At 36.3% G+C, this 7,381-nt stretch overlaps 1 pseudogene; it reads right to left on the bottom strand.

Annotated features, from left to right (window-relative positions):
• Nucleotides 1-2,981: 2,981 nt before the first annotated feature.
• Nucleotides 2,982-6,767, bottom strand: LOC140036445 (transcription factor bHLH18-like; annotated as a pseudogene).
• Between the last annotated feature and the right edge of the window lie 614 nt (nt 6,768-7,381).

Raw genomic sequence — 7,381 nt, 5'->3', positions numbered from 1 at the left:
AGGAGGTTGAAATGTTTCCCCAGAATTAAACAAGCCTTCTTCTCGTTATAAACAAGAAGGATCAGAGCTAGCAAATATTGCGTAAATCCAGCCGAGCGTAAATCCAGCTTTCGGTGAGAGTGCTAAAGTGGGAATACATCAGAAAGTGTACGTTGAAGAGGGTAAATTTGCTTTCGGTGTGAGTGCTAAAGTGGGAATATATCAGAAAGTGTACGTTGGAGAGGATAAATTTGATAATAAAAGAAATGTGGCTAATTTTCCGTGCAACAGAAGATTTTCAGGGCATTAAAACCTACTTGGGCCTTGTTTAACCCATTCGCAGGGGGGCAAATCCACCAGTTTTACTAAAACGATCCAACTCAATCTCCCTCTCATGCACGCGAACCCACACTAATTATCAACTTAACACAAGCCTAATAAAAGAGTAAGCATTATAAATGATGAGAAGTCCCTTTAATTTTTCAATATGGGACAAAGTCTTTTGAAATATCCCTATTATTTATAACACAATATGTGGCTCTTAAATTGGTCGAAGGCTACAGCCCATAGCTCTACTATGTAGACTGGCTCCAAAGCAGGATAAAAATATAAGATGAGGGATTTTGAATCAGTTCAACAGAAGAGATATCTTAAAAGATTGCTGATCTGACTTCCTACATGATACTGTCCCATAAATAATTGGGAAAATTTGACAAATGGGAGTTGGAACTTTGGAAGAATGGAAATATATAAGAAGGATATAACTTTTGTCTATTTCTTATTTCAAAAATTAGCTATTATTCATGTCCACATGAGTCGTATCATTTTGCAATTATACCATTGAAAAAAATAGCCCATTTTATATGATGGCCAATAGCAAAAATAAGACACTTAGTACGACCCAAACAACAAAATTTTGGAGTGCTCTTGGACTTGCCGAATAATTTTTGTTATATAATATGTCAACTTTCAAGCCAGAAGCCATAGGAAAAAAAAGAAAGAAAGAAAGAGAAAAATTCAAGCTAGAACCTGACCAACTTATTCTTTTTAACTAATCCTTTTTGTTTTATCTCTAGCCGTTTGTTTCGAATTGTATCAAGGGTCTCTGCAAAATTTCCTGCAACAATTAATGTTCTGAGCCAAAAAATGGAGCTATTTTTTTAAAAGGATGCAGGCCAAATTTAACATGTCTCACGTTTTAGTTATCCTCGAAAAAAAAAAAAAGTTGAAGTCTGGAGGTTGTGGTTGTGATCTTTTAGCAAATTTATTGCACTGCAAGAAATTATGAAGGGCTGTTTCGCAGAAGTCATGTCCTTCGGTTTCCTATTTTTGTTGTGAGCTGATTACAACGCTTGTTCTAAGACGGTTGTTAAAAACAAGAGAAAGTAAATATGTTGGATTTGATAACACCTTTTGGTGTGCGCAAAAAAAAAATGCTGCTAGCTAGTGTTGCGCATGTAAAGAAGAATTAGTGGTGATATGATAGAGGAGGGTGTTTAATTGAAGGAAATTACTTAGATAGGATTGGTTTAAGTATTTATTTTTAAGCCATCCTATAGGCATGAAGATAAATAATGTATAACGATGTAAGAGAAAATTCATTTGAATATTTCATGCACTAGATGGTCTCGAAGCAATGGCTTACATGAGTATTTGTTTCAGCCGAAAAGTTTTAAGCCTCAATTTAAAAGCATCCTCTCAAATAGGTATAATGCTAAAATTTTTTTTTTTTTTTACTTAATAAATGCTAAAAGGAGACGTTATCAGCAAAGGTGAGGGAAAATAGCTCATTCAATCTTTAAACTTTTTATCTAAAAAAATTGTCCCTAAACTTTTATTTTAGCAAGTTTAGTCTCTAAGCTTTTTATTTTTTAGGTTATTTAGTTATGTGTCTTTAGCCAAAATTTAGCAAAATATAAGCATTCTTCTCTGGCATAGTAGAGGGATAGTTTCTGAAACCGACCTCGTCCCTCAACTTAAAAATGTCTATACACGCCATTTTATTGACAAGTGAGTGCCAAATTGATATATCACCTAAATAATATAGGCGTGTTTGTGTACATAAACAATAAAGATATAAACTCATATTACATCCGAATGTAAAAAGTTAAAGAAAATTAACACATTATATTTCCTTGTGTGCACGTGTGATTTTTCTACCTTGATTGGTATATCAACGTATGCCAGGCAGATACACAAGTTTGCTGCTGGTTGTTGTACAAAATTTGACCATGATCCTTCTGCAACTTTACTTATGAAAAACTTATTATGACTTCCTCATTTCTCTAAATAATAAGGTTCGTGAACTTTTTGTGATGTAGTAGGTAACAAACAGCTCATATTGCCCTGATTTGAAATACTTCATCGAATCACTCAATCAATGGAAGCAATGGGCAGATGTACGAAGGACAGGAATGTAGTCAACACAAGTTGACGACTCGCGTTACCAGGCATTCTTGTAATTGATATTCCAAGTTGTGAACTCCTTGAATCAATGATTGATTGTTTCCATTATCAAAAAAAAAAAATGATTGATTGTTTCCAATCCCTCTATATTATTTATTGTAAAAAATGTCTCAATTATTAAATAAATTCCAGAATGAGAATTTCGATTGAGGGATGCGTTTGGTTTCAACATTGCCCCTCTAATAGTACCGGAAAGATTTTATCTGGTTACATTTTGGCTAACAGGGTTAAATTGACTAGTGAATAGGTGCACCAGGACGACCTATCAATAAAACAATGATCCCATTTGACTTATGAGTTTTTATAATTTTTTCAAAAAATATTATCTTGACATACTTTTTAAATATATTTTTTCTCATATACATGTATCATTATTATGTATATTTCCTAACAACAAACTCCAAAAACTCCAAACCAAACGAGCTCAAACGTTTTGTTCCCCTATGTTACCTTTATACACCACATTGGTCCACATTCCCTTACCAGACCATTGGATACGTCCTCTCATCTCCTCCCGCCGTCTGTGACCTTTTGCATTACCCTCTCTGACGAGTCTTCTCAGTTCTCTCCTCTATTTCCACCTCCCACCATAGATCATCTGTTTTCAGTCTTATTCTGCTCCCTGTCTTCCTTACCATGAACTGCATGGTGTGGTTATGATGGTTGTTTTTACTGTTCTGATGGTGATAGTGGTGCTCACGCCTTGATGCTTGTGGACTTGTGGTGACGATTGAAAGGGACAGATGATTGAAAGAACAGAAATATGGAAAGACCTCATCTGCTATCAGTCTTATTCTGCTCCCTGTCTTCCTTACCACAAACTGCATGGTGTGGTTATGGTGGTTGTTTTTAGTGTTCTGATGGTGATAGTGGTACTCATGCCTTGATGCTTGTGGGCTTGTCGTGATGATTGAAAGAACAGAGATATGGAAAGACCTCAAATAAATATTAGGGTTCAAGATGTAATTGTCCTAATGAAAGTTGAAGTTAGATAAACGAGTAGACTGCACATACTAGATAATGAAGGGACCTCTACCAAGCGGTCCCGACATTACTGCTTCTTGCTTTTCCAACCTACACATCCCACGAGCCAAACTGCTAGTCGAGTACTGCTAAAAGCATCCCGGACCCGCCTATTCATTATTTGTTTACGAGCTGAAGAGCAGATTGGAGACTTCTAACCAGTTCTTTTGCTGTCAGGTCGAATTCTTTCTCCATCTACAAAAAAAAAATTTCAGTAGTTCATTACTAGAAATGATCTGTAAAGAATTTCTCAGGAAGATGAGCTGTGTATAGTATAGCTAACCTGGGCTATAATAGTAATATCAAGAGCCGGACCTCTAAATTGTGTGACACTAGTATTAGTGACACCAAGATTGAGCTTTTCTACTTGAGAAAGAAATTAAATCAACAACCCTCGTTGATTTTCACAGTGAACTCTCAGTAGAACTTTCTTATCACAAACTTTAGCTTCAATTTCAGGTAGTGGTCGCTGATAATCAATGCTACCCGTTTCATCTGATGATCCCTCGTCTTCAACTTGAAGTTGTTGATAGGGTATTATTTGTTAGCAATTTTATTATTAATTTTCCCTTTGTACTTGTCAAATATTATTTTAATTATTAATATTTACTTATATTTGGTATTGGACCCAATTTCAGGGGGTGGAACAGAAAAGCACAAAATAGGAAGGACTTTTTGGAGGAAAAGGAGACTTCTAAGGGCTTCACAAACCGGGCCCACATGGTGTTTAGGATCCTTGTTGCTCTGGCTGATTAACAGCGGCTGATTAGGAGTCCTCCAGGGAAGAAAACGGAAGTAGAAAATGCGGCAGAGCCTTCTTCTTGTATTAGGACTCTCAATTGCGTGGAGACCACGGGGAGATAGCATTAGACTTTCTTTTGGCTCTTGAGTGAAAAGGAGAAAAAACGTACAGAAGCATCTTATCATTAGTTCTTAGAATAGTTTTAGGATAGTTTAGTTTTTCCTTTGTCAGGCGCGTGCCTTGTGTTTGACAATATTCCCCAACGGAAAAAACATCTTTTACTTGCTTTCTAGTGAAAAACTAGATGCCTTTGTAATCAATTAATTTGCGTAGAGATTTATTTATGCGGCGTGGCTAAGCCTTTCATCTAATCAATGATCAACTCGACGGTGCAGTCCCGAAAATATGTGAGATCAATTAGTTTTCACGCGTTTCTCAATTTATTAATATTTGCACGTTGTCTGCTTGAATTTTTATGGGATTATTTTATTAATTGGATGTCAAGGGCCCGATGTTCAATGTGATTTATTAATCTCCTGCCAAGTTAGTCAATTAAATCCGTAATTGTTTGATTGATTAATATTAGTGGCAACTGGCGTGTTTACATACTAGGGGAACGTGCAATCTAATTTAAATAACCCTCGTAGCGTGTTATTGATTGGGACTAGGTTTTTCTAGATATTAATGTAATTGGGAAATTAATTCCTACGGTCATACCTAGGAGTATTTTTCTGGTTAGGGGTGATCAATGGTCGTACCTTGGTTATCAATAAATTAAGGAAAAATTGGTCGTTAGATTTCATCGGCGACTATAACTAGCCTATTAATAAATTAAGTGAACCTTCCTTGCATCAATGATCGGGTAAGTAGATTGTGTCTGAGTAGTTGTATCTTTGGCTAGAATTTATCTATTCTTGATTTAATTCCTGCTATATTCGTACTAGTTAATTATTTATTTTTAGTTGAATTGCTTAATTGTTTTTAGTTTCATTCCGATAAAATCCCCCTTTACCAATTGGAATTTCAAAGAGACAAATATCCCCAGTCCCTGAGGAGACAACCCTACTTGCCACTGTCTACTGTTTAGTAATTTTTGTCAACTAATTAATTCTGGTATATCGGATTAAGCAAACTCTTCGGGAACAGGGTGAATCAAGTAACCCATTGCACACCTAGAGTCCCTGCTCCGGTACCTAGGATTAATTATTGACTACTTTTAGTGGTAGTTAGGTTCATTTTTATTATCACACAGGCTCGACAACCTGTCAGTTGTGATTTCTTGACAAGAACTACAGATTCCATACTTTGCTTTGCTGCTTTCTCTTCTAGTGTCTTTACTCTCTCCTGTAGATGTTTCAAGTACTCGATGGCATCTCCCAAAACTGAAGTTTTAGCCATCTGCAAGGAACATATTGTCATGTGAATAAGATTCGTATATACACGAGATTAAGAATATAACCTGCAAATCATAAAAATTTCTGAATTCATGGGCATAATAGGAGAGCAAGATGTTACTCTTATAATGTGGGAGACTAGCAAATATCCGATGATGGAATTATTGTTGTTGATCTGTGAGCAAAAAACTAGTCCGCTCTCTTTTCTTAATTTATTATAGTAAAAGCGATAAAAACAAACAAATAATACACTAATATCTTATTGATCCATGAGACAATCAACTTTTCTTTTTCAAGGGTTAGCTGATCTCAACGTAGATTACTTTAAGACACATGAACAATCTTGAATAATGTGTACATGATATGAGGTCAATTGAACATTTTCATTTTTCTTAACGCATCTGCTGCCTGTTTTCATAATATAGGAAATCAAGAACTGGACTTTTATTAAGTAATAACAACCACCTCCCCTCCCCTCCGAGGACCAAAAAAATTGGATATTATGTCAACAAAGCATAGGTGAGTCTTGAAAAAAGAAGACTCGAAAATGGATATGCATGAGAAATCAGTACCTGCGAGAGGCCAGGAACTATGGCGGAAAGAGCCATGAATCTCTGGCTGAGTTGCTCGCGTCGTTTTCTTTCTGCTGCAATGTGATCATATGCTTTGGATGGTGGCCGCCTACTCCTACCAGGCTTTCTTGCTTTTGTTTGAACACCAGTTTGAGTAGCCTCCACAGGAATTACAAATGAACCATGGGATGTCAAAACCTCAGATAAGGCATCATCCTCAGGGTACACAGTTCCTAGACTAACTTGTTGAGTATTCGTATCTAGGATATTTGGATTCCCAAAAGTGAGAATCATTGGCGAAGAAGAAGCTCGATCAAAAGGATGCATGTTATTGGTATGGGACAATTTATAGCCATTAGGCTTGTGCTTCTTTGCTAGTCTTTTGGTTAATATTGGAGGAGGCGCCATCAATATTGAAGATACACACAAGCTGGATGTGGAACTGCTTGCAGGAATATTAGTGGGAATACATGAGGGGGAGCTGCCTCCTTGAAACAGACAGCCCTGGAATACATCTCCAAATGCAGCAGATAAGTCTTCATCAAAGAAGTCCATAATTTGACATTGATCACTTAGAAATGGGTTCTCCATCCCCTGAAAATCAAAGGAATTTCGCATAACGGCTTAAACTACAAAGTGCAATAAAGAAATTGGCTGCAATTAATTGGATTTAAGAAAAGTTTTTCTACCTGGTGTATAGGTTGGCTACAACTCGAGTAACAAAAATGAAAAAAAAAAGGGTTGCATAGAACCTTTTCCCACTTGTCTTTTTTTATTTTGCTGGTGACGAAATAGGCCAGATTAGGAACAATACGTGAGTAATTTTAAGAGACAAGTGCTTGTTGCTTTATCCATCTTCCTCATGCAAAATGCCAGGGACACAGAATCATAAAGAATTGATGTATAGTTATCTTGCTAACAAAGCATACCGATGTGTGTTAATTAACCGGCCAGGATTCAAATCCATGAAAATTCTGTCTTCATCATAAGTGCAATTCATGTCACTAAGCTGCTCTTTCCTTGGAATTGAACTTGGAGTGTATTGTCATTGCTTTTAAGTTCTTGCACTCTTTTGAAGGTAAAAGTTCTAGTTTGGATGGTACAAAGTATTTGCAGCTATGAACTATCTGGCAGGACAATTTACATGTACATAATAACAAACTAACCAATGTATACTACTAACTAATTTGAAATACAAGCAACAA

This window comes from Coffea arabica, chromosome 2e, assembly GCF_036785885.1.
Source record: "Coffea arabica cultivar ET-39 chromosome 2e, Coffea Arabica ET-39 HiFi, whole genome shotgun sequence".
Taxonomy (NCBI): domain Eukaryota; kingdom Viridiplantae; phylum Streptophyta; class Magnoliopsida; order Gentianales; family Rubiaceae; genus Coffea; species Coffea arabica.
Note: the sequence above shows the minus strand (reverse complement) of the source record. Positions and strands in the feature narration are given on the sequence as shown.